This window comes from Podarcis liolepis, assembly GCF_965112155.1.
Source record: "Podarcis liolepis genome assembly, chromosome: 10".
Lineage (NCBI taxonomy): Eukaryota > Metazoa > Chordata > Lepidosauria > Squamata > Lacertidae > Podarcis > Podarcis liolepis.
The window spans coordinates 63,946,031-63,973,560 of record NC_139562.1 but is presented as its reverse complement, the minus strand read 5'-3'; the positions used below and the strand labels follow the sequence as shown (position 1 = coordinate 63,973,560).

Here is a 27,530-nt window from a genome sequence, read left to right as displayed (position 1 = left end):
CTTAGCTCCAACCCATAATAACTAGAGACAATGACCCCAAATAACCAAGTTCAGAATTCTCATTATTTTCCTAGACTCATTCTTCTCAGATTGTACCTACTAGGCCTAAAGGTAAAGGTAAAGGGACCCCTGACCATTAGGTCCAGTTGCGGACGACTCTGGAGTTGTGGGGCTCATCTCGCTTTACTGGCCAAGGGAGGCAGCGTACAGCTTCTGGGTCATGTGGCCAGCATGACTAAGCTGCTTCTGGCGAACCAGAGCAGTGCATGGAAATGCCATTTACCTTCCTGCCAGAGTGGTACCTATTTATCTACTTGCACTTTGATGTGCTTTCAAACTGCTAGATTGGCAGGAGCAGGGACCGAACAATGAGAGCTCGCCCCGTTGCAGAGATTTGAACCGCCGACCTTCTGATCTGCAAGCCCTAGGCTCTGTGGCTTAGACCACAGCGCCACCTGCATCCTCAGTACTAGTCCTAGGACTGGGTATAATTCCTTGATTTCACTCTCACATTTGCCAATGGACTCGGACCTCCTTTTACATTGTTGGAAAGTCTCTTCATTCACTACTGTAACAGAAGTCCTTGTATCTTTAAATCATGCCTACTGCATGATTATTGAACTGTGGCTACTTTATAAGCCTCAGGTTTTCCCCTATTACACAGTAAACAGTGTGGACTTCCTCATCAGCCGCCTCTCTCCTTTCCTTCTGTAAATGATGAACCCTTCCGCCCCCCCCCCTTGCCTGTTCCTTGAACAGACTTCATTGTGCAACCGGATAGTCCCCTTTGCAGTATCTTGCTAAATGCCCAGTTTTTCTCCATCTGTAGCATTCATGCAGTCTACGGAGGACAAATGCCTTTGTCCACAAGGACAACACCTCTCCAAACCTCTAAGCTTCTGTTGTGGGCTAGTTTCTAGATTCGTGTTATTGTCAAGATAAATTCCTCACTGCTGCTTCCATGGTTGCTGCCACCTTTACAGTTTTGTCCCAGATCAGCTACCCATCAGCCAGTAATTGCTTTTCAGTTTTTTAATAACTGCGCACACAAGCCTATCTCTCAGCTTCTCCTCCAGAATATTTCCAACAGAACAATTTGAGTAAGCTTTTTTTTGAGATCAGCTACATTCTCCCTTCCTCCTCCTATTGTGGAATTCGAAGCATTCCACAATTATGTTTGGCCTTGGAATATAGTGGTCAGACAAGTGCTTTTGCAGCTCTGCCAAACTTTTATCCCCTGGCTTTTGTGGTTGCAATGAACTTCTTAAAAGATAATGAGAAATACTGCCTTTTGTTTGTCACCCTCAGCGGTTGTGTTAGCATGGAAATAATGGCCCAATCTTTCCATGTATCTCTGCCATTCTTCTCTTCCTGGATTAAATTCCTCCATTTTCCCGTTGGCTGACATTCTTTCTCATTGCCACTGTTCTTATTTGTGGGTCCAGAACAAGGAACTGTTTACTGATGAAGAGGCTAACACACAGCTAAACAGGAAAATGAAAGTAACCACAAGAACAAGCTAAAGGGTAGAGCCTTAGTGCCAGCCCAAAATAACTGCGGGAAATATTAACTCTGTAATTACCCGTTACTGCAGAAGTCCCTTGTGGAGAAACTCAGGTCCATCATATTATCTGTCACCTTTACATTCCTTCCAACATTTCTCTGACGAAAATAGGGATGTACTATTCCACAATAATAATTTTACTATTTATACCTCTCCCATCTGACCAGGTTGCCCCACCCCGGCGACTTCCGTCATATATAAAAACATAATTAAAAATTTTAAAAACTTCCCTATACAGGGCTGTCTTCAGATGGCTCAGGGGTTGCATAATGCCGTATCCACCTAAACATTTATCCCATGAAAATAGGGGCATCCTACCATACCCTCCAACGTTTCTCCAATGAAAATAGGGATCTACTAAGGACTCCAGGATGAAATCAGAAACTGGGACAGCTTCTGTACATCTGGGACTGTCTCTGGAAAATAGGGATGCTTGAAGAGTCTGCCTTTCTAGTACACATGAAGCTGCTTGCTGTATATCTCTGCTGCTTACCTTTCCCACAGCCTAGCTATGATTAGGGCTAGATGTGAGCAGGTGCAATGAAGATGAATCGAGACAAGTAAGAGCGGTAAGCAGACATGTGACATATTGGACGGTTTGCTACTGATATAGTCCAGTTCTCTAGCCGCTCACAATCAAGTGATCTTGATATGCTCCTGAATACAGCACCTGCCTGGAATTTCAGGATGTGTTTGTTTCCAGGTTTGATGTTACAAAAGCCACTTGGCAGCAACCTTGTAACACTTATTACAAAGAAGTGAAGTTACAGGGAACCAGGCAGAGGGCCTTCTCAGTAGTGGCACCCACCCTGTGGAATGCCCTCCCATCAGATGTCAAAGAAATAAACAACTACTGTATTTTTCACTCTATAAGACTCACTTTTTCCCTCCTAAAAAGTAAGGGGAAATGTGTGTGCGTCTTATGGAGCGAATGCAGGCTGTGCAGCTATCCCAGAAGCCAGAACAGCAAGAGGGATCGCTGAGCTCCCTCTCGCTGTTCTAGTTTCTGGCTTAGCCAGGCACAGCCTCTTCGGGGCAGTGGGGAGCCTTCATCCCGCTGGCTTTTGCAGGAAGTGGGGGAAGGGACAGAGGACAGCCCCTCTGTCCCTTCCCCCCACTTCCTGGAAAAGCCCCCAAGAGCCGCGCTCCCTTTAAAGAGCTGCACGGAGCGTGTGTGCGGCTCTTGGGGGCTTTTCCCTGAGGAGGAAGAAGGGCAACCCGTCAGTGATGCAGAGAGAGCTTATCCTTTCGATTACTTTGAATGACCATCCACAGAAAGCAATAACAACATTCTGGTGATAAAACGTGACTAAACTGAAGGTTTAATGTCTAATAATATGAAGATGTTTTGTGAGAGATGGCCATATCGTAAGGTGATATGGAAGAGATAAGAGAAAGGATTTGTTCTAAGTTGAACAATGATGTAGGGAGAAAAATCAAACATGACCCGGGGCTTTGATTTAGATCTAATCATTCATTGTTTATGTATTAACTATACACGTGAATGACAGAAACAAGGCTGTCCCTGTCCATCTGACTTTGCTTGTGTGTATTTATGTTGTCCAGGACAATTAATATTCTTGTGAGATGCTGACCTGGAGAGACAATATCATGTAGTGGTCAGTGTGCAGGACATGATTTGGGTAAACCTAGTTTCAAGTCCCTGCTCAGCCATAAAACTCAGTACAGTAGTACCTCGGGTTACATACGCTTCAGGTTACAGACTCCGCTAACCCAGAAATAGTACTTCAGGTTAAGAACTTTGCTTCAGGATGAGAACAGAAATCGTGCTCCGGCGACGCGGCGGCAGCAGGAGGCCCTATTAGCTAAAGTGGTGCTTCAGGTTAAGAACAGTTTCAGGTTAAGAACGGACCTCCGGAATGAATTAAGTACTTAACCCGTGGTACCACTGTATACTCCATCTCAGCCTAAACTATCTCACTAAAATGAGAGAATTCCACATGTATCCTACCTGCTACTGTCTTTGGAGGAAGAGTGGGACACAAATGTAATTTATAACGATGATTTTAGCAGCTGCTTGCGCTCTTCAAAGCAACATGTTTAGGGATTGTCCTTTGGGGGTGGCGAGGAGAAACTTTAATTATTCAGCAAGAGGTAAAAATCAGTTTCGTTTTCTGAAATCCTCTCTCATTAAAGGGTATGTCTGCTGAAAATAACATCCATACTTAGGACTTTGTTAATTTCCAAAGTGCTGGGGGGGGGGAGTAACTAATTAGTCCTCACAGCATTGCTGCAAGGTAACAACATCCCAGTTTTACAACTAGAGCAGCAAATTTAGGAGGTTTCAGTGATGATGACTCAAGAGAGGTTTATGATGAATTTTAGACTCCAGAGAGGTTTATGATGAATTTTAGTCCCACGGCTACCACCCATGTCTCACTCACACAAACATGGTTTTTCTTTCTCATTTTTTTATTATTACTTGTGTAGCTACTTCCCTTTAAAAAAAAAAAGGATGAACTAGAAACTGGGACTTTCTTTTTATGAAAGAAAATGAATGGCTTTTGTTGTAATTAACATTCAATTCATTGCCAAGTTACTCTTGAGGGCAGCAAGGACTCTAAGTCAAGAGTTCTTCACACAAAAGGTTAACAGCTCCAGCCTTGGTGCACACTTTAAACATGTATGCCCAATCAAGAATGCTTTTAATGGCAGGCTGGATTTCCCTACTACCTTTTTTTTTTCATATAATGTATTCAGCGCTGACAGCAGAACTCATTCTCTGAGTGCGGATACTTACGTAGCCAAAACATGAACATCCACACACAAGAGGGAGGTACTGGCAGGATTCGGGGAACCCCAGGCTTTCCAGAAGTACTAAAAAATCATTGGGGGAAAACTGTAAGAGGGCAAACAAAGATTCGAAGCAGACTAATGAAAACTGAGCATGCTCAGTGGACACAGACTGATAACTCTGTGGTGGGGGTGTGTGAGAGTGGGATGGAATAGGACGGATGTGGGGAACATTACCAGCTTGAGAGCAGAATTCCCATGCAACAAACTTTCTGAATGTAGCCAAAACAAAAAGTAGGTGTGGCCAAAGTGAGCAGGGAGCCGGATCTGGCAATCCCAGGCAATTGGACTTGGGGGGGGGGGGAGCTTTTTTCAATACTAAGTTCCTGGGTAGAAGAGCATGAGAGAGAGTGTGTGCATGTATGTATATTGCTTGGAATGATTTTTTTACCTCCCCGAAACTTGCAGGTATGGAGGGAAAGGTTAACCTCTCTGCACAGAGCACTCCCTGGCATGGCCGTTAGGCTGGAAAACTGCTCTCCACTGGCACCAAACAGAAGGCTGTTTTCAAGCCTTGCTGGCAGCTGATTTTTGGGAAAGGGTTTCCAATGCATGGTGAGGAAAGTGTTAATTATACCCAGTGGCGTAGTGTGGGGGGTGCAGGGGGGGCCGGCTGCACCGGGCGCAACATCTGGGGGTTAGGGTTAGGGGGCGCAAATCCACGGGTTAGGGGGCGCAAATCCACGGGTTAGGGGGCACAAATTACTTGCCTTGCCCCGGGTGCTGACAACCCACGCTACGCCACTGATTATACCCTCAACCGCTGCTACAGCAATCCAAAAATAGTCTCTATCATAGGAATTAGAGGCAAAATAAATAAATAAATGAAATACCCCCCCAAAAAACCCTCTTATTGGAACAGTATGTTTTTTTCAAGCCTAAGTGAAGCAAGGATGATTGGGGGCAAGATAAGGTCTCAGTGCAAGAGGAGCGCTAACTATTTCTTCCCTTGCTGCATCCAGGAAGAATGTGTTTGTGTGCACGCATGCACACACATGCACATATAGAGCCAACAATGTATCTGCTGTCAGTACATTTTTATTTGTGTGCTCAATTAGTGCTTTACTATGTGATGCTTTGATTGATTCACCCGCCCAATCTGATTGCGAGCTGCCTTGAGTTGCTCCGGCACAAGAACGCAGGATCTGAGCATCTTAACCAGAAAGCGACTGCGAGGTGATCGCAGATCACAATGTTCATGGGAGATTCCAATGCTACAGGTGGTTTAGCTTGGACTAAAAGGGCCCACTAAGTCCAGTGTATGAGAAAGGAAAACAACCCACAGAGCTTAATCCAGGCTCTTCAGAGAAAGGGAGAGTTGTTGTTTTTTTTTTTTTTTTTTTTTTTGCTGGACTACATCATACTGGCTGAGGCTGATGGGAGTTGGAGTCCATTGAACACCTGGAGAGCCACAGGTTCCCAAAAGGTAAAGGGACCCCTGACCATTAGGTCCAGTCGTGGCCGACTCTGGGGTCGCAGCGCTCATCTCGCTTTATTGGCCGAAGGAGCCGGAGTTTGTCATCAGACAGGTCATGTGGCCAGCATGACTAAGCCGCTTCTGGCAAACCAGAGCAGCGCACGGAAACGCCATTTACCTTCCTACCAGAGTGGTACCTATTTATCTACTTGCACTTTGACATGCTTTTGAACTGCTAGGTTGGCAGGAGCAGGGACCAAGCAATAGGAGCTCACCCCGTCGCGGGGATTCGAACCGCCGACCTTCTGATCAGGAAGTCCTAGGCTCTGTGGTTTAACCCTACAGGTTCCCAACCCCTGGCTTAAATCACGAGCTGTGCCTACCTCTAGACCAACAACTTACAGGAACGAGGATGATAGGGAGGTAGCTTGCAACCTGTCCCTTTCTCCCTCCTGGGACACATCTTAGGGGTTTTGTCCCCAAGATAATCCCCTTTTCTCCCAGAGCGGCCCGATCCCCTCGGATTAATGATGCCACCAGATCTCAGCTCAGCAACTACACGCTCCTCCTGGCTGGGGAAGAGTCGCTCCCAGCGGTTTCGCCTTTCCAACCCTCTTAAACGCGCGCTAGGTAGGATCGCCAAAAGGCTGCGACGACACAGCAGGAAGGTGGTCCTGCTTTTGATTCCGCACAGCCCCCTACGGGATGAGGCCGGTGGCGGAGCGGGGAGGTCTTCCTTCCGCCTCCCGCAGCGCCGGCAGATGTTTGAGGACGAAGGAGAGAGCTGCGCGCCCGCGCCCACCCGGAGAACAGCTGCGGCGCCCAAAGCGGGGCGATTGCGCGGGGGCGCGTCAGAGAGGAAGCGAGGAACGCGGGGGAGTGGCGTTTCCCTCTCTGGAACCACTTTCCCTTCTTCTCCTCCGTCTTCTTCTCCCCGCCCATAAGGGACAGGAAGGAGAATCAGACGTTCTCCCCATAGGCAAAAAGCCCGGCGAAGAGGCTGCTGCTGCTGGGAACGGGGCTTCTAGACTCCCGGCGCTCCATCGATCCCCAGCAGAGCTTCTGGCCAGGCGGGGCGTGGGAACAGTGACGGGTTTCGTTGCCTCCTGGCCTGGGCTGGACGCGGCGGGAGTAGGGTGGGGAGCCAGAGAGAGAGAGAGGAAGAAGGAGCGCCTCCGACGACGCCTCTTATTATTATTTTTAATATCGTCTGTTGTAACCCGTGCGCCGCCGCGAAGGCTTCTTGGCCAAGCCCCGTCGCCACAACCGGGCGGACGCCTCGCGTTAAACCCCGAGCAGGAGGTTGCTGGTGTGCCAGACCGCACCCAGCTCCCCACATGCGGGATCCTAAAGGAGTGTGGCCCGTGGCGTGGGTGCATAGGAACCAACTCAAGAGAGGCTGAGATCCCTTCTTCCCCACCAATAAAATATTTGAGCCCCTGCCCCACACCAGGTTCAGAGGCATTGCCATTTCATCGTCTTGTGATCGATTATGCGGGGCGGGGCGTATCTATCTCTCCCCCTCCTCAATATTTTATTTAAGTTGGCACCCCTGGGCGGGTGGTGGAATAGGAAAGCACAGGTTGGGCAAAGGGGATGACAGCAGGAAAAAAGGACTCTGAAGCCGAAGAAAGGTGTACCCTTTTAGGAAGTCCTCAACTCCAGTGTTGAGAACTATTGTCTTCTTGGAAAGACTCTGGAGAGCCACTGCCAGTCAGAGTGGGCAGTACCAGTCCAGAGGGACATTGCTTAAGGCAATTTCAAGAATAAATCCATGGTTTCCTATGACCCTTTTGCCTCTCCAGTTGCCCTTCTGCTCTCCCCACCACCCTGAGTCTGTTTACTTCCTCCTCATATTATTCCAATCTCCCTGTGCTAACAGATTTGGCTATTCCTTTTAGCCATTTCCTACTATGGGATTACAGTAAGGGAAACCATGTTTATGTCACCAGCCTAATAATAATAATAATAATAATAATAATAATAATAATAATAATAATAATTTATTATTTATACCGCACCCATCTGGCGGCTCCCAACAGAATATTAAAAACACAATAAAATATCAAACATTAAAAACTTCCCTAAAGAGGGCCGCCTTCAGACATCTTCTAAAAGTCAGATAGTTGTTTATTTCCTTGATTTCTGATGGGAGGGCCTTCCACAGGGCGGGTGCCACTACCGAGAAGGCCCTCTGCCTGGTTCCCTGTAACCTCACTTCTTGCAGTGAGGGAACTGCCAGAAGGCCCTTGGAGCTGCACGATGAGGGTGGAGGCGCTCCTTCAGGTATACTGGGCCAAGGCCATTTAGGGCTTTAAAGGTCAGCGCTAACACTTTGAATTGTGCTTGGAGCCAATGTAGCTCTTTCAGAACTGGTGTTATAGGGTCTTGGCAGCCAGTCACCAGTCTAGCTGCCGCATTCTGGATAAGCTGTAGTTTCCAGGTCACCTTCAAAGGTAACCCCAAGTAGAGCGCATTGCAGTAGTCCAAGCGGGAGATAACCAGAGCATGGACCACTCTGGTGAGACAGTCTGTGGGCAGGCAATGTCTCAGCCGGTGTACCTGATGGAGCTACATATAACAGCGATTTATGGCCCCCAGGGCCCTACCAGTTCCCTCACCCTGGGAACCCTCAGATAGCTGTGCTTTGACTGCCTTTCATGTTGGCATCCTTCATACCAGTCACATCAGTCTCTGCTCTTCATTAGGGTACTTGATTCACCGCTTCTCTTTTAGTATATGTTGCAGGCAGCATTGACTTGTAGGGGCAAGAGAGGCAATTGGCAAGTCAAACTGCATTAATGCTGATGTAATGCAGGAGCTATTTTGTGAGCTGCAATCTCCTCGCCAACCACAAAGTCACCGGGAGGCCTTAAACAAGCTGGTATTTGCCTGTTTGCCAGCTTCCCAGACCTCACCCCCTTCCCCCAATTGGCAGAATTGGTTTAATGTATGACTTAGTCTTAAGAGGGCTGTAGTATGATGTATGGGAAGCAGCCTGAACACTTGAAATGTGCTACATTTGCTATCGAAGTATTATGATTACAGCCTAGCAACCTCGACCCATAGTTGAGAAAATAGGTACTCTGCCCATGAAATGTGTATCTACATTAAACAGACGTTAAAAAAATAATAAAGCTGCAACCATTTGATAGTTCAATACTATGCACACTTGGAAATAACTGCCTCTTAATTCACTGGGACTTGTTTCCAAGTAAGTGCTCATTAGACCACAAGACTTGGAATCATACAGTTGTAAAGTTGGAAGACTTGCTTCCAGATTTCAAAGTTATCTGAGGGAAAAGGTACCTGCATAGGTTCCACACACCCAAGACTAAAACTAATGGTCCTCTTTTCCCATTGCAAACACATCACTATTTGTGTTCAGGGATCTGCAACCTGTCCCTTAACACGTTTACTCAGAAGTAAGTAAATCTTACTTCCGAAGCGAAAGGCTTCAGGTTTGCGTCATATAGCTCAGCTTACATTTCAGTGGACGGTGTCATAAAAGGATCTGTGGTGATTCATACTAATGGGGGCCATTTTAAAAACCACAGAAATAAAAGGCTTGTTTGGAGCCTTTTGAAAGGGTGCAGGATTGCTTAACAGACAAGGTTTATGCTAAGCCAGGGAAGTGTATTTGTACAGTGTACTTCGCAAACCAGGATTCAAACCCCTATTCAGTGGGACAAGAATCTCCCAGTCATCCTCACTGGTTTCTTCATCCTCATATGTTCCACTCAGAAGCCCATAGCAAATTCAAAACGAGATACATTTCACAGACCCTCCAAGTGTCCCTATTTTCCAGGGACAGTCCCAGATTTACAGAAGTCATCCCAGTTTCTCTTTTGATCCTGGAATGTCCCACTTTTCCTTAGAGAAAGGTTGGAGGGTATGGATATATGCGACCCCTGAGCCAAGATTAGTAACTATATAACGTTTAGAAGACGTCTGAAGGCAGCCCTGTATAGGGAAGTTTTTAAAATGTTTTATTATGCTTTTAGAAATGATGTAAAGCCTCCCAGAGTGGCTGGGGCAACCCGGTCAGATGGGCAGGGTATAAATAGCAAAGTTATTATTAAGATAAGGGAAAATGTTAAAGGACCCCTGGATGGTTAAGTCCAGTCAAAGGTGACTATGGGATTACGGTACTCATCTCACATTCAGGCCTAGGGAGCTGACGTTCGTCCACAGACTGCTTTCCAGGTCATGTGGCCAGCAGGACTAAACCGCTTCTGGCGCAACGGAACCCCGTGATGGAAATGCCATTTACCTTCCCGCCGCAGTGGTACCTATTTATCTACTTGCACTGACGTGCTTTCGAACTGCTAGGTTGGCAGAAGCTGGGACAGAGCAACGGGAGCTTAACTCCATTGCGGGGATTCGAGCCGCCAACCTTCTGATCGGCAAGCCCAAGGGGCTCAGTGGTTTAGACCACAGCGCCATCCACATCCCTAAAGTTATTACAGTCATACCTCATGTTACATTTGCTTCAGGTTGCGTTTCTTGAGGTTGTGTCCCACAGTGACCCGGAAGTAACGGAATGGGTTACTTCCGGGTTTCACCACTTGCGCATGCGCAGTCACACAAAATGCCATAATGTGCATGCACAGAAGCGGCAAATCGCGACCCGCACAGATTGTGTTCTGTTCAGGTTGCAAACGGGCCTCCAGAACGGATCCCGTTTGCAACCAGAGGTACCACTGTATTAGTAACATTCATGTCCCCTGTTGCTGTTGTTTAGTCGTGTCCGATTCTTTGTGACCAGAGCATGCCAGGCCCTCCTGTCTTCCACTGCCTCCTGCAGTTTGGTCAGACTCATTTTTGTAGCTTCGAGAACACTGTCCAACCATTGATGTCCCTATGACGTCCCTATTGTCAACTAAGAAATGTCGACGGGTATGATTTCGCTGCCTACAGCGATTCCTCAAAGAAAAACTCTGCACATGCTCAGAGACACTTTCCCTAGCTTACATGCGGAGAGAGAGCGCGCTCAGGTCTAACGCATGATGGGAGATGCGATCCCCGCTGCTGCGCTGCGCCTCCAAGGTCCCGGAACGTGGAGCCGGAGCCGAGCCGTGGCGACCGCCGCCCGAAGCTCGCCCCGAGTCCCCCCCGTTCCCGCCCCGTCACGTCAGCAAGCCAATCCCCCTCCGCTCCCCGGGAAGCCTGAGCGGCTGCCGGAGAAGCAAACAAGGCGGAGAGGCGCGTCGGAGAGAGAGACCCCCTCGCCAAGAGCGCGCGGGAGGCTTCCCTCCTTCGCGCGCACTGAGGGGGGAAAGCAGGCGAGGGCGGGCGGCGAGGGCGGGCCGAGAGCCTCTCTCTCCTCCCCGGACTGGTTCCCTGCCCTGCATTTATTCTTCTTTCCCTCCTCCTCCTCCTCCTCCTCCCAGTTTCCTGTCTGGCTTTGTGCTCGCGACGGATATGTGCGGCGCCCACAGGTGTGTCTCGTCCGCGCCGCTTTTGCCCGGCCAGGAGCGCGAGAGAGGCGGGCGCTGAGGCGCGTCACGTGATGCGCTCCGGCTCTCTGTGGCAGCGGCGGCGGAGGAGTAGTAGTAGTGCTTTTCCCCTCAGCTCCTTCTCTGCCTTTCCTCGGCTCGGGAAGCTGCTTGCCGCCGCCGCCGCCGAGGCTCTCGCGCTGATTTGTGGAGGCTGCTGCTGAGGCGGCGCCTCCGCCCTCCTTCCTTTCCCCTCAGAATATGGGCAGCAGCCCGCCGGCCCCGCCGCTGGCTGCTGCGGGTCGTGCGCGCTGCCTCAGGGGGCTGCTGGGCTGAGGCGCGGCCACTTGGGGAGAGAGGGAGCGGCGGAGGCGGCGGAGGCAGCAGCACAAAGGCGCCGCCGCTACCACCACGTCTTCTCCTCCGTCTGCCGCCTTCCAACTTGGGTAAGTTTCGCGCGCCCCCCCCTCCCGCCGCCTCACGAGAGCTCTCCCTGTTGGCGAAGGGGCGGCTCCACCTGTTGAAAGCCTCGAAACCCCTCCCGGGGAATGCTGATTTGCTGAGCCAGTAAGCCAGGCAACCTCTCGGGGAGCTTCCCCCCCCCTCCACTCTTCCTTCCCCCTTCCCCTGTGTCGCTGCTTCTTCCCTTCACTGGGCGGCCGCCACTTCGGTGGCTCTTTCGGCGCGTCGAGGAAGTTGCCCGAGCCGATCCCTCCTGGAAGCAGCCGGCCGAGCTGCGATGAGGCCCGGGAGGAAGGGGGAAAGTGGACCTCATTGCCCTGGCGGGTTTAATTCGAGTTAACTGCTGCTGCTTTTTTTAAAAAAAACCATAATTGCTCGTCCTGCCTTGTTCGAGCAGCAGATGGTTCCCATTAAGAGCAAAGCCTGGGCTCTTTCCGCTCAACGATGTGGCTGTGGACTTTGATAGCGCTGCGAGGCTTTTGCGAAATGTGAAACTTTCCCAAGGACTAGCTGCTGGTGGGTGAGCTGCGATGGCTGCTTTTCTATCCGATTGCGTTTGTAAACCTTTTTCTCTCTCTTTTAACATGATCAGGGAGAGGAAGCTTTTTAGATCCCTGCCAAAGGTGTTAGGGGAAAGGAAAAAAGAGACCATCTTATTCAGAGTCTGAGTGAATGTGCGAGCGATTTCTCCGCCTTCCCTTTTAGCACCAGGCTTCTGGAACACCGAGCTGGATTTTAGAGTGCGTTATTATCCTCGGGAGTTTCGTAATCGCCGCTCCACCATTCACATAATTAAAACCCATTCACTCACATCCCATTCATTCTCGTTCGGCTGCGTGTGGCTAGGCATTGGTGGCTTCAGTGACAATTTTTGACCCTTGGCTCTTGAGACCCCTTGTCTCTGTTTCAGATCTTGATTTGGGGGGGTTGAAGGCAGGTCCAGTTTCGTCTTTTCAGGGGCAGAAATGGCTCGAAACTTTCATAAAGCAGCTCTTTGCCGACTGCAGGCACACACTTTTGCTCTTTGCGTGTTTTGTGACTCACTCCGGTTTATTTGCTTTGGAGCTGCACAGCATTGTCTTTGGGGACTATGATCCCAGTGAGACTGTCCGTTCACACGCATGACACTCTGGCCTTTCCAGTTTCTGTGCGCAATAAGGTGCCTGGCTCATCTCTTTCTCGATTTATAAACTGGAATACAGGACACACACCCAAAAGGACCACACACACAAGTATGACTCTCTGAGATAGTGGACTAAGAGTCATTTGTCATTTTTAAATCTAGCAGGATAGAAAGACTCTCTCTTTAATGTCTCTCCATCTTTGAAGTTCAGCTGGCTAGGGGATGAGGCTGTTTTTAGTTACACGCCACCAAAGGAAAGACTCCTAACCTATGCTAACCAGTGCTCACCTGTTGTATCTGGTCCTATGTAGAACATTTTGTGTGTCTCTTGCTACAACCTAGAATGTACAGTTGGAGAGAGCTTGATGTTTGCATGCATTCTGGTAAAAGAGAACCCGATGTCTGCTTGCATTTTGGTAAAAAAGAACCGTTCTCTCTGTCTTGGAGGACACTGAGAGAACATTGTTGCAGTAACACAAGCCAGTATTTTGCAGTGTTTAGGTATGTAGGATGTATATATACCAGAACCTAGTTGCATGTGTGCATCCCAGCCATAGACATGTTTACTGAAAAGTATGTCCTCCTGAGCTCATTCTCCCCTCTCTGATTCCCTCCCAAGGATTACAACTGTAACCTCTTGTTTTGCTTCATTTTTTATCTTTACGAGTTTCCTATTTATAGGTGCTTCCTCCTCCTCCCTGAATAATACAGAGGATTACAACTGTCAACTCTTGTTTTGTTCCATTTTTTAAAAAATCTTTGAGTGTTTCTTTTTCATAGATGCTTCCTCCTTGCCCCAGAATAGTTTTTTTACCCTGGTATATTTCCTAATTCAGAATGCGCACAGTGGCACCAGCTTCCCCAAAGAAGCTAGCTAGTGGCTTGGCTTCTTTAGTACTGTCACATGCTGTGATGTAGGAGAAAGGAGAAATTTAGTGAGTGGGTAAAAAATGGTGAATGTTGATACACTGGCCCAACATATCCAGCATAAAGAGAAGGGAGAGGTAGGGCTCTGATAATGGAGAGAGGATGGTGAGCATTGGCTTTGAAGTGGGGTTTTGACTTCTTACCTGGACAATAATGGGACAATGTGTTGGTGAGTTACAGGCTTTTTGGAGGAGGGAAGAGGACAAGAAAAAAAACAACAACCCAAGGACTACATGGAGAAAGATATAGAATGGATTTATAGTTGATGACCTTAGCTTCTTGTGATCTAATCTGGGTTTGAATTTGCACTTTAGCAACCCGTGAGTTAGAGAGTTTAAGTTGTATCCAGTGATACAACTTGTATCCAGTGATTTCAGAATAGTAACTGAAATGAAGCACTTGGTTTATTGATACACAATGTTTAAATCTGAAAATATTATCTCTGTAAAGAAAACAATGTTACAAATGTTGAAGAGGAAAGAAATGGCAACATAAAGGAAAACACCATACTGAGGTATAGTACTTAGAAAACAATACTGGTTAAAAGTAGCATTGTAGTTTCATTGACAAAGCAATAAATTAGAGGCATTTGAAATATTAGAGGAAGTAATATGTAGATGATCATAATTCCTAACTAAGGCAAAATGTAACTGGGAACCCACGCTATGCGTTGCTCATTCCAGCATATTCTTCAAAACAATTAAATAACGCTGTGTTTTCACATCTGCTTTGACATGTGTTGCTATCTTACTTCTTAATAAGGTAAAACATGATATACTTATCAGGTCCTTAACACCCAAGATGTCAACACTTCATGTTGTCTGTCACTCTGATTCATCTAAAAGTTGCAAGAAACTTACACAGAGTTAAACTTTTTGATTATTGACATCCATTTCCGTCCATTCCAATGTTTGCTGAAGTTGGTAGCTCCTTGGGCCTAGCAGGGGTCAGACTAACAGCAACTTCACCACCAATTAAGTTATATTGCTTTGTTATCCCAAATATCTATTGCTCTGCAGGAGGGCTCAGTGTACTTGGGTGGATGAAAAACATTCTTGTGTTGCAGACTGAGATTGAGAGATCTGAGTATGCCATCATTTTCTAACTAATGAGTAGTGATAGATATGCTTGTTGATCTAGAAATATGGAACACAGGCTGTTGATTCCAGAGAAACAAATATTGGAGGGTTTATAGACACTTATTTTTCAGCAGAAATTCTTCTGAAGCTTCAGTTAACCATAACCAAAGACGGAATGGCATGGATTTTATTTCACGTCAAATGTTACTCTTAGAACTAAGTGATAGAGCAAACATGCCAAGAAAAGAAATAACAGCTAGCAGACAAAGCCACATGACCCAGAAGCTGTACACCGGCTCCCTCGGCCAATAAAGCGAGATGAGCAACCCCAGGCTCGGCCGCAACTGGACCTAATGGTCAGGGGTCCCTTTACCTTTACCTTTAACACACCTGGCATATGGGTGGCACTGTGGTCTAAACCCGGAGCCTCTAGCTTAGGGGTTGCTGTTCAGAAGGTTGGCAGTTTGAATCCCCGTGACGGGGTGAGCTCCTGTTGCTCTGTCCCAGCTCCTGCCAACCTAGCAGTTTGAAAGCATGCCAGTGCAAGTAGATAAATAGGTACTGCTGTGGCAGGAAGGTAAACAGCGTTTCCGTGCACTCTGGTTTCCATCACAGTGTTCCGTTGTGCCAGAAGCGGTTTAGTCCTGCTGGCCACATGACCCGGAAAGCTGTCTGTGGACAAATGCCGGCTCCCTCGGCCTAAAAGCGAGATCAGCGCCACAACCCCATAGTCTCCTTTGACTGGACCTAACTGTCCATGGGTCCTTTACCTTTTTACCTTTTACACCTGGCAATAGCATCCTGCAGAAGTTGAAGCCCGGGTGTTCTTCAAGACCAACTCCATGTAGAATGTGTAATCAAGAGGCACAAATGACAGTTGCCAAATCTAATGGATTTTATCCTATGTATCAAAACTGCCCTGTGCTTTGCTGCCCTTAGGGTTATTCTGCTCTTGCGTTTTGCAACACCAAAGTAGTGTAACTAAATACAATGCAAGCTTTCCCCTTTCAACCTACGGGTAGTTGCTGTGTTTCTTTTACAGTGGTGCCTCGCAAGACGAAATTAATTCGTTCCGCGAGTTTTTTCGTCTAGCAAATTTTTCGTCTTGTGAAGCATGGTGTCGGAAAAGTTTTGGAAAAGCTTCAAAAATCGCCAAAAACCTCAAAAAAGGCTACTATGTACACCACGTTCTATGAGTTGCTCCTCGAAGTCGAGTCACAACTGTATTAAGGGTGTTAAGAAAAAGGAAACAAACTTGCAAAAAACGCAAGACGTTTTCGTCTTGCGAAGCAAGCCCATAGGGAAATTCGTCTTGCGAAGCAGCTCAAAAACCGCAAAACCCTTTTGTCTAGCGAGTTTTTCGTCTTGCGAGGCATTTGTCTTGCGGGGCACCACTGTAATTGAACTGAGAAATTTGCCCGTTGCTTTGTACTGGCTTCAGCCAGGAAGTACTAGATACATAGCAGTTGCCACAAGCTTTGAGTGCTGGTCAGGTGTGCATTAAGACAGTTGTGGGCATATTTGCAGGATCTACTTTTATTTTACTATATTGCTATTGGACTGCTGGCGCTGCTTGAAGGCACACACTTTCACTTAGGTGAATAGAATCATAGAATTGCAGAGTTGGAAGGGACCCTGAGGATCATCTAGTCCAACACCCTGGAATGCAGGAATATGCAGCTGTCCCAGGCAGGGATTGAACCTGCAACCTTTGTGTTATCAGCACCACGTCCTAACCAACTGAGCTATCCAGGCCCTCCAGAATACACAGATTTTGTTAAGGCTAACTGTAGCTGATGGAGTCCTTTTGCTCTATTGATTGTTTTTAATTATGGTCTTAAGGTGATTATGTTTTGTTGTTTTAATGTATATGCTTATAAACAGGCCTGGGATCTTAACCGATGAAGGGTGATTAAGAAATGGAGTAGATAATAATAGGAGGAAAAACAGAAGCTCACGATCCACTGACTGGAGCTGGCTGCAAAATAGTGTTTGTGTGAAATGCAGAGCCTGATTTAAAATGATGTGTCATATATAACCTGTATATATGAGTTTGCAACCACATTTGAGTTACTATGGAACAGAGATTCCAGCAGCCTCATTTAGGAGTTGCAGAGAAGGATGGTGGGCTTTGGCTATTTATCTTGCTAAATGAGAGCCAAAAAACCTTGCCAATCTACTGCAAATCACCCAGTGATCTGCTAATAGATCGAAATGTACCATCTGCCCAACCCTCTATTAGAAGGTTGGCATGAACAAAAATCTAGAGTTCCTGAAGAAGCGAATGCTATTTAAGTTGCATGTTTTGCTCAGTATTAAGCAAGCAATGAACTAAAACCTCATACAGTCTATTGGTTTTATTTTCTCTTTGTTGTATGAGAGAACCACAATAACTCAGTACTACGGAGCTCATGTGATTTCAGTATATCATCAGTGCAGCAAACAAAAAGTACTGCTGTACCCTTGGCAAACATTAAAAAGTAAGATACCAGGCAGACTTGTCTGAAAATTTAAGGGCTGATCATGTTGACATTCATAGAAATAGTTGGGTCTTTGATTGGGCCTTATGGTTTGTGTATATTTAAACAGTTTTCTGGCACAGTATGCAGCTTCGTGGTTCTACAATGGTTGCAGGAAGATTAAATGAATGTCTTCTCATTCTGTTGTACTTGGTCAAATTTTTCTGTACACAATGTGCAGAATAATCTTTATGGTTTTTTAAAGTAGCTACTGAATGTGCCCACCTTGCTTCCAGTGTAGGACTTGAATTTTAGAAAACAAGGGGATACAATTGGGAAATGTCTTCAGTTTAAAAACAGATCAACCAATTATCAGGAGCCTCAAATGTGAGTTGTCTCCACACCTTCAAGGATCTCAGTGTTAGTGAGTTACTGAAGGTCTGCCCTTGAACTTTCACCATTGTCTGTTTTGCCTATTTTTGGTTCTCTAGACCCACAGCTACACTCCATTGCACACCCTCAAGGACTGTGTAGGCCTGATAAACTCTTTGCTAGCAATAACCCAAAGAGGAAGAACAGTAGTATTGAGCTTTCTGTTTCACATGATGATTCTTAGTTCAAGCTCTGGTAGAAGAGATGGTGAATACAGTTTGGCTCAAGTGGTCTTTCCACCCATACAGACGACGTGGGAGTGGGCAGCTGTTTGGAAACTGCAGCTGTTGTCACTGACTATCTCAACATGTACCAGTGCCTGAGTCACCCTCCTTGCTTTCTATTACTGTAGAAGGGGATTTGTGCTAGTGAGGTCTAAAGTATCTTGAACTTGGAACGATTTCAGAAAGTTTCCAAACAGACTTTGAAATGTTAGTTCCTATAATGCTTCAGGAATTTGGATGAAATAACTCGCAGCAACTTGTTGAAACCTGTTTGGATCCTTGCCTTGTGTGGGAGTATAGGAAAACATTAGTACATCCTAGTTTGGGGAGGTAGAAATGGAGAGCAGGTTGACGCCATAACGTGAAATAAGTCTTAATTCAGTGAACCTACCTGGCAACTCAAAGGAGCAGTACAGTATGATAACGCTTACCTTCCTGATTTCTGAAATCTTCAGCTATTTTTTAAAAAACAGGATTTACGCCATGAAGTTCTGTAACACTTGGAGCGCTGCCAGAAATTAGTTGCTGCTACACTGAACAAATATTAATAGCAGTGATTTTATGCTTGCCATTCTCCTAGTTATTCTTCCATTCTCCAAACAGAATACAGCTCCCCAGATGTTATGCAAATTCACTGCAGAATTACACAGTTACCATATTTAAGACTTGATCATAACTCATGACTTCAGTGTCCAGGTTGTAGATTTTCATGCATGGGAAAATCCTTGCAAAATTAAACTACAGACACACAGTGTTAGAAACACAGATATATAACCAAGGCACCAAATGGCTCCTTAAACCAGGGTTAACAGTTGCCAAAACAGAATGCCTAGCTGCCATTTTTGGGGCCAGACATCTCGAAAGTTGTATTTTTCAATATGATTTTGGGGTTCCTGAAATTCATCCTGATGGTGCAGATAAAATATAAAGGATAGAATTCCACAGGATGTGTTGCTGTTGTGTGAAAAGGGTCAAGATTTAAGGATCCCCAGGCATGCAGCTGCAGATGGTGGAGACATCAGGCGCCATCCAGGCAACCCAGGTATCGTCACTTGGTTGCCAAGTGGCTGACAGCAGGGTACAAAATGCTCCTGGTGAATTTTGAATGCTGCGCACACACAGAGACACCTCTGGGGTGTTTGCAACTTAAGTTATACTCAAGGTAGACCCATTGAAATTAAGGGCGCTCAGCAAATTGTGTCCCATTATTTCCAGTGGGTCTGCTCTGTGTAGGACTAATGTTGGTTGCAGCCATTTATTTTAAATTAGTCCTGGAAGTGCCAGAGGGGCCCTTTCTTTATGACATGAGCAGCTCCCTTCCAGTTTTGTGAAGATAACATCAGAAGCCACAGGCTACAAGAAAGAGTGTTCCACACTGCTGTCTCTTGTCACACTTGCTTCTGTTTCTAGGACCAGCAACATGTGTTCCCATGCTATGAAGGTAATATGGAGAGAATCCTGGAGTAAACTGAGATCCTTTGTGTTCATTGCATTGTTGACTAATACCAACCCTTTAACAGAATGAAGAAACTGGTGAAATCATTTTATACTGTTTTACAACCAAAAGGAAATTAATTCAATTTAAGGCAATCAATGGAGTGCTTGGTTTTGTGTGAATGACAGAATCTTATAGTTGAACATGAAGAGATTGTGGAGAACGGTTATCCACCTCTCTCTTTGCAGACCATAGTGTGCCATAAGCAAAGTACTGCAGAAAGGTTGCCTGAAAAAACAACAACCACTGGATAACTCAAATCAAGAAGGCAAGGGAGAGACACTCTACAGGAAAAGGCAAAGAATGAAAGTAGCACGTCTGTTGCACTTGCCCCGTTATGAAAATCGCTGACATGGTGTGATGCAGCCTAGGCTACCTCTTATTTTTATATCTGAATGGAAAGAAAACTGGAGTGTTACTTAGTACAGGCTATTGCCCTCCCATGTGCTAGGGGAGTCCTGCAGTGTTTTGTTGTCTCTGCTTTGGGGAAATCATTTGGGGTATGTTTTAGCCCATGGATAACTGCACATACTGGAACACTTAATTAAAGCAGATAAGTATTATCAAAGATTATTATGCAAAGTCTAACATGGTTCCAACTTGGATTTTACAAAAATGAATAAATCAATGCAGATTATATCGAAATCAATAATGTGTGTTTTAAGAATTTAAAATTGGATTTTAAGTGCCTTGCTCTGTACTCTCTGGAGGAAATGATATGCTGACCTGAATTAAAAATCTATCTCTTGAACAACAGATAATACTTAGCTAGCTACCAGCTTTTCCTTATGACCATGTTTTTATTATTGAAGGAGTTCCTTTAACACTGTTCAAGTTATAATTCTATATGCACTTACTTTGGAGTAAAAACGTTGCAGCAGCTGAATCCTGAAGAACAGTCAGTTCCCCAAAGCCTGTTGGAACAAGAAATAATATGAGGCTTACTACCCATATTTGACACATTTTGGTGCAGAAATACCATCACAGCCGGGATGTGACTTCTGTGTTAGGAAGCAGCAGGACAGCACTTGTGTTGCACACAAAAGTTCCTGGGTTCACTTCCACTGGACAAAAAAATTGATAGTGGCTAATGTGAACTCATTAAGACACCAGCCAGTATGTTGTCGTCTATACTAAAGGCATCTGAGAGATTCAACAATATCTAAAGATGTAACAGCATTTATTATCTGCTATGAGTGTCCCTATGGTGAGGCCATTAAAAGAATAGATATATATATTTTTGGTCATACTATACTTTTTATTTTGTTTGTTTCCCTGCCTTGGGAATGCTGATCCAACACCAAAGGTGTGGAGTATGAAATCTGCATCTATGTCTATCCATGTGAACCCAGAGCCTTGTAAGCAAACTCTAATCCCTTGGCTAAGTTAAACTACAACTCCCATGATCCCTAGCTAACAGGACCAGTGGTCAGAGATGATGGGAATTGTAGTCCCAAAACATCTGGAGGGCTGAGTTTGCCAATGGTTGGCCTAGGCATTCCATTGTTGCACCCATAACCTTGGTTTAAGGTATCATTTAGCTCCTAGCTTTTATATATCAGTTTATAACACTGCTTTGCCCACTAATATTCATCTGGTGCACTCTGCTGCCAAAGTATTTACCTCTCTTCTCTATTGGAGCATTTGACTCTGCTTCTCAAATCCTTTCACTAGCTTCCTGTTTTGCGTAACAGAATGTCCTTGTCCCTCGGTATCTGTCATACCTGTTATTTGTAAAACTGAATGTGTGTGTATATATGTAATGTGGTATACATCAGTTACAACAGTTGCTGTATATAATCATAGTACAACTTCAAGCATCCTGATGAGGGGACACTCATCAATGAGGTCCAAGCAATTGCAACAAGCAGTTGTTTATCACACTGCCAGTAAATACACTACATTTTTTCTGGAGTCTGGCTGACTAATTCAAAATGGACTTCTTGAGACTCATCTCTCCTGTAATTGAAAACTTTTCCAGGGTGGGTATGCCAATCCAGTTGGATTAGTATCCACATCGTGATGATTATTGGCGTGAGGAACACCTGGGTCTTTTTAGTAGTGCAGATGGCTAGGGCAGTCCAGTCAAGACTTCTGAGAATTGCTCTGGTGGTTACACCGGCTTGCAGCTTTCCTGACTTCATGCTGGGAAGCTAACTCCTTTCGCTTGCTCTCTAAATGTCTCATAACAAACAGGTTCTCACTGCAAATGTCCCTGGCTTTTTCACAGAAGCCAATATCTTGTAGTGCAATCATAATTGCATTATGTTACTGGCATTTTATTAAAAACAGGCTTTGAATAACACATGTTTTATGAATTTATGTGAGAGCCGATGCTGTCATGCACTGCTGGACTTTCTGTGTGAGCAGCCAAAGAAGAGCATTCTCATTTCTTAAATAATTTCCTACTATTTAATCTGATGATCAGCAAACTGTTCTTTGGACTGCAGATATGTTGAGGAACCTACAGCTTTATGAAGTTCCTCTTCATTGTTTTAATGGGAGGGAAGAGTGAACCACAGCTTGGGGTGCCTCTTCTCTCTTGCTAAGCCCCCCCCAAGCCCGCTGACTTTAGTAGGAGCAGTGACAGAAAGAAGGGGGGGAGGGCAGTACTGGGGTGAAGAGGAGGATTTGGATATCGCTCATATTTGACATTGCATTTGGTGGTCCAACATAGTCCTGGGCAGTGTTAGAAACTCAAATATTACATAAACTAATCACCAAATTGCAACTTAAACCTAGGTTATGGTTGCCACAAATAAATGTCTATGGGTCTTTCTTTTTAATCAGTGAAATAGTAATAGTAGTAATAATAATAATCAGTTTTCATTTCTATACCACTTTTATCTTTTCAAGAAAAAAAATTGAACATCAGATCAAACTGGAATAAAACAAATTCAAGCTTCAAGAAAAATATTTCAGGTCCTTCTCTAAGTGATATTTTCCCATATTTATTTACCTACTTAATTTGTAGAGCTGTCCTATAGCAGAAATGCTCTAGGGAGCCAGTGTGAAGCAGTGGTTAGAGTGTTGGACTAGGACAGGGGTGTCAAACTCAAATTCATCGGGGCCCGCATCAGCAGTTTGGTCACCCTCAAAGGGCCGGTTGTATCTGTAGGACTTACAGTACAGGAGAGAAGGGTTCAGGCAGCCGTTGGATCTGTCACATCACAGGATGGCATGCGCTCAATATAAAAACAAGTGGAGGTTTCCTGAATGCATGTAAAGTGGAGGTTTCCTGTGTAGAACGGCCGGCGCCGCTAGAGGGCAGACGTTCTCTGGCTTGTAGGCTGCCGCGCATGCGTTGAAGAGGCGGCTTGCTTGTGTCAAAAAAAGAAAAAAGAAAAGTGAGAATAAAAGGTGAAGGCTGGCGGCCGGCGGCGGCTACACGGGCCACATGACGAGGTCTGGCGGGCCGAATTCGGCCTGCGGACCTTGTGTTTGACACCCGTGGACTAGGACCTGGGAGTTGAGGGTTCAAATTCCCCACTCAGTCAAGGAAGCTCATGGGATGACCTTGGACCAATCACAGCCTCTTAACCTACCTCACAGGGTTGTTTAGGGATTAACTGAGGAGAAGGGGGGTGAACCGTGTACTCCTTGGAGGAAAAGGTGTGATATAAATGTAATAAATAAGCTCTTCTCTTTACCTGCTTAAGAAAGCTGGAGGGGCCATCCAGATGGGAGGTGTCTGTTGTCAACCTGGCATCCAGAGATCTCCACGGGGGGTGCAATTGGACCCATGCCAGTCACAAAATGTGCCTGGCGCCTGGCTAATTTCGAACACCGGTGCACTTCAGGAGACAGTGGCTCCTCCTTTCCCTCAGCTGTCACTTAGCAACAGCCCTTAGAGGAGAGATGGGAAGCAGAACTCTGCTGTGGAGACCAGCTCCATTTGGTTTCTCCTCTCTGGGTTCATTAAAGTTGGTTACCATAGAAGCTACTATGTCACTTTATGAACTGGTGCTTGAGCTTGGTTGCTTTCCATTCCCCCTTCTCGTCCCTTTTGTGCTGCATTTCTTGTAAGCCTGTTGGTCAGAACTGTTGCGTCTTTATTGATCTTCTGCGAACCCTTTAGGCCAACTTCCAAGAGACTGCGATCTACTCACATAGTTAAAAACTGGCAGTGACCTACCCCCTTTTGGGGGGTACAGGACAGGGCAAAGTTGTTGAGCTTTCTTTAGAGGAGCCAAAGTTGTTGAGCATCTTTGGGGGGCCAGTGATCTGCCACAGACGTCCAGTGATCTACTGGTAGATCACGATCAACCTATTGGACATGCCTGCTTTAGGCTAAAGGGCAGGGTTCAGAATGATTTAAATAAATAACACCTTTAGTGTGACAACAAATTAATTACACAGCCCACAGCAGACATGTGTATTTGCCTAAATCCCCCATACACAACAGGTGTTTGTCTATTATGACCTAAGTGTTTATTCAACCAATGTGAAAAATTGGGCAGGAAGATTTTTATCTAAGCCATTTATTTTAGCTAAACCAATGGCAGAGTCCAGGAGTGTGCAGCTACTCCTCAGTTTATTTTTCCTGACTACAACTGTGCTGTGTGTGTGTGTGTGTAGGTAATATTACCCCAGTAGCTGCTGAGCAAAAGCAGTTGTACAAACAATCCTTTTCTAGTGTATTTAGTAAATAAATATTATGTGTGACTCAGCCCACAAAGTTTTATAGAATTGTTATCTTATAAAGATTGAGATCAGAATTTGAATACTACTGTAAGTCCTTGGGTGCTTTTCTTTGCCAACGGAAGTGTGAAGTTATGTTTCAAAGAATCCCTCAAATATTAATCGACACCTTTTATTTAATGAAGCTGTTAAAATACTGCCTTCTAATTACCATGACTTGTGAGATCAGATCTGTTTGTTTTCAATAGGAGGCCAACACATACAATTTCTTTGTTAAATACATCACCAGAGGATTGTTCGCTTGCCATCTATAATGGAATTCCGCAAATTGTTAAATCCTGTCAGATATGATTGATATACTGTAGTGGTTGAATGAACTTGAGAGGGTGGAAACTTTATGCTTTGCCTTTTGAATATTAAGGGAATAAGAGCCATAGCCCTACTTGTTCTATTTCCTTCTCCAGTGGGAGTGGGAACGCACTTTAAAAAGTTTTTAATATGCATTGTGGGCCACATTAGCAGTCAAACTTATTTTCCCCTAGTGAGTTACTTAACAGCTGATAGAAGCTCCAGTTGTAATGAATGCACACCAGATTTTTTTTAAAAAAACCTGTATAAATTACAAATTCAGATAAACAATTTAAATTTCTTTTGAGCACCCCCCCCCCGAAACTACACACACATTTAATTATTTTATCTTAAAGGCTTTTATTCAAGCAGAAACTACCTTTGTAGCTAAACTGCAAAAAAGTTAGTAAGGTTCTACAGGATCAGGCTTGTTCAATATTAATTGAAGGGAGGGGTAGTTGTTTTCCCCCCAAAGTCTGCAACTTTCACCTAGCTTTGCTCCTTCCGCAGGTGTAGAGTTCATGGATTTGACAATTAATAAGCTTTGCAAATGATGTCAAGGCCAAGGAAAACATAACAATCCATGCAGTTGTTTATAAAAAATATTGTACTAGACTCTCCTGGTGCTATTTTTTTATTACCTTATGCAACATTGAATTTTTTTTTATAGAAGTGCAATTAATAAACACAACAGAATGTTCTTGATCCTGAATCCATTAATTGCCAGTAAACCTCTGCTTCTATAACTATTTCCTCTTTGCAGATAAGTTAGCATATGACCATTCATTGTTTGACTTTTCATTTTGTTGAAATAGATTTACACACAAGAGGATGCTGGGATGCAAACTGACTTCAGTGGGTTCTCACTTTGTTAAACCTTTGGTATGCACATTTTATACTTTTATTTTGAGAAAAGCTGGTATATAGGGCTAGTGATACCTGAACTGATTTAAAATGTATTGTAAGAATGTATTTTATGTACAGTTGATGTCGAAGGTTACTGCATTTAGCTCTTAATTGGGTTGTTTTCCTTCTAAGCAAAGCTTTGTGGTGGTATTTAATCACTTCTGTATAACATCTCAATATACAAAGGATTAGGTGCCCAAGACCTTCTGTTGGGTTTCAAGGTGTAATGGAATTCAAACAAAAATCTCCCCAATCCAGCCCAACACCATTATCTGCATTACTGTATATTGTTGGCATCTGCCTGTCTTGAGAGACAATGGAGTGCATTAGCAGCATTAACCTCCAGGTGCAAGCCTAGGCAGTGTGGTGTATGGAGGTCCTAGGTTGCCCAGACAACAAGTCCTCCCTCTCAGCATCATTGATGTGGCCCAAAGGAAAGCAGGGCAATGCATTTGGCACCAGCTTGGCTGCAGGAGTTGCCAGAAGGAGGCATACAAGGCGCCATCCAACAGTCTTAGGGAATCTGCTCTGGATTTGTGTAGGGGTTTCTTTTCCCGAATGGGACACGGGTGGCGCTGTGGTCTAAACCACAGAGACTAGGGCTTGCTGATTGGAAGGTTGGCAGTTTGAATCCCCAGTGATGGGGTGAGCTCCCGTTGTTCGGTCCCAGCTCCTGCCCACCCAGCAGTTCAAAAGCACGTCAAGTGCAAGTAGATAAATACATACCGCTCCAGCGGGAAGGTAAATGGTGTTTCATGATCCAGAAAAACTGTCTGCAGACAAATGCCGGCTCCCTCGGCCTATAGAGCGAGATGGGCGCACAACCCCAGAGTCGTCCACGAATGGACCTAACGGTCTTTAACTTTACCTTCTTTTCCCAAAGATATCTCACAAGGCAGTGGAGATTTAGGATAAGAGTTTTCCTTCTCCTAGATGGGCTACCTTCCCAGTTGAAGAGCCCTATGCAGATACTTCCCTTAAAGCATGTGCAGAAACAGCCTTCTTAACCATTGGACCCACCATTGGTCTCGTTTGCTAGAATCTGTCTTCACATGCAGGGGAAGTCCCTAACTCACTGCGGGTTTGAGACCCATTGGCCACCCTCACCTAGTTTAGCTGACCAGTCGAAGCCATTTCCCGGTTGGCTGCTACTAAATGCTGGCAGTTTCTAATAGCCGCCGGTCAGAGCTGAGTGCAGAATGAGGCCCACAGGTGGACAAACTTCACCAGAAGGAGCACAACGTGTGTCAGTTTGCATTTCTTTATGCAGAATGTATTAATCTGATGTGTAGATCTCTTTCCTATTTTGATTAACACAAGAGGCTACTAGAAGCTTCTCTGTGTGAGACAAGCAGGCAGAAACTTCATTATTGTTTGGGTTATACCTTTTGGGAAGCTGGTTTGAACTATCTCTTCCAATTAAGGTCATGCTGACTATAAATATATAAGAACAGAAGGTGCCTGGGCTTTACTTTCTCTTTCTGTCTCTCTTTTGTTCTGGTGTGGTGTTCTGTACATAGTATGCTTAGTGTTAAGGTTTATTCTTGTTATAAGTTTTTGTAAGTGCTGCAATTGTTTTTTTTTTTTAATGGACTGTGCCAATCCTGAATGTATGTGGATTTGTGACCATTATGCTCATTTGCCTACAGCTGGATGAAGCACTATTGCCTCTAGTCTATTTTTGGGAAGCAATGTGTTTTAATTTTTTTCCTCCACACATATGACAATGTGCCCCCCACCAGAGGTGCTACCCCTACCCCGCTACTGTATATACTTTGAGGAAGGCACAGATTAAGTTGATGGTATGTTTGATGGGCTTTGAAAGCAAATAAACCATCCATGTGTGTATATCAATTGCATAATAAAACACTTCCCTGAAATCTGATGACTTCTAAGTTTAGCTTTTTCATTTTGAGGAGTTGGATGTTTGAAAATTTCTCTTAGTTAGAGGACTCAGTTATTCCAAGAAGGTTGCCTAAAAATGTGACAAACGTTAATTTGCAGCTGACCTCTGCATATTTGTCACATTTCAGCTCTTCCTTTTAGCTATAATTCCACCAGGTCAGCTTGTTGTACAGCTGGTACCTGTTACCCATCCTCATCACCAAGTGTTTGTGTCCCATCTGCCATCTGAAAAAGCCTCCGCTCACTGTGATCTCCTCCTCCAGCAGCAGATGCTAAGGGGCTTGCAGGACTGCCAC

The 27,530-nt window shown here is 45.1% G+C and overlaps 1 protein-coding gene across 3 annotated transcripts in view; it reads left to right on the top strand.

The window, feature by feature from the left end:
• The first annotated feature begins 10,849 nt into the window (after window positions 1-10,849).
• PLXNB2 (plexin B2) overlaps window positions 10,850-27,530 on the top strand; it is a 351,580-nt gene continuing 334,899 nt past the window's right edge. The window contains exon 1 of one of the 3 annotated variants that reach the window (XM_083463227.1): window positions 10,850-11,679. The gene's annotated coding sequence lies outside the window, so the exon portion shown is untranslated. Of the gene's footprint in view, window positions 11,680-11,708; window positions 12,212-27,530 lie in introns of those variants that run through there. The other 2 variants (XM_083463229.1, XM_083463228.1) reach the window with 2 other exon arrangements.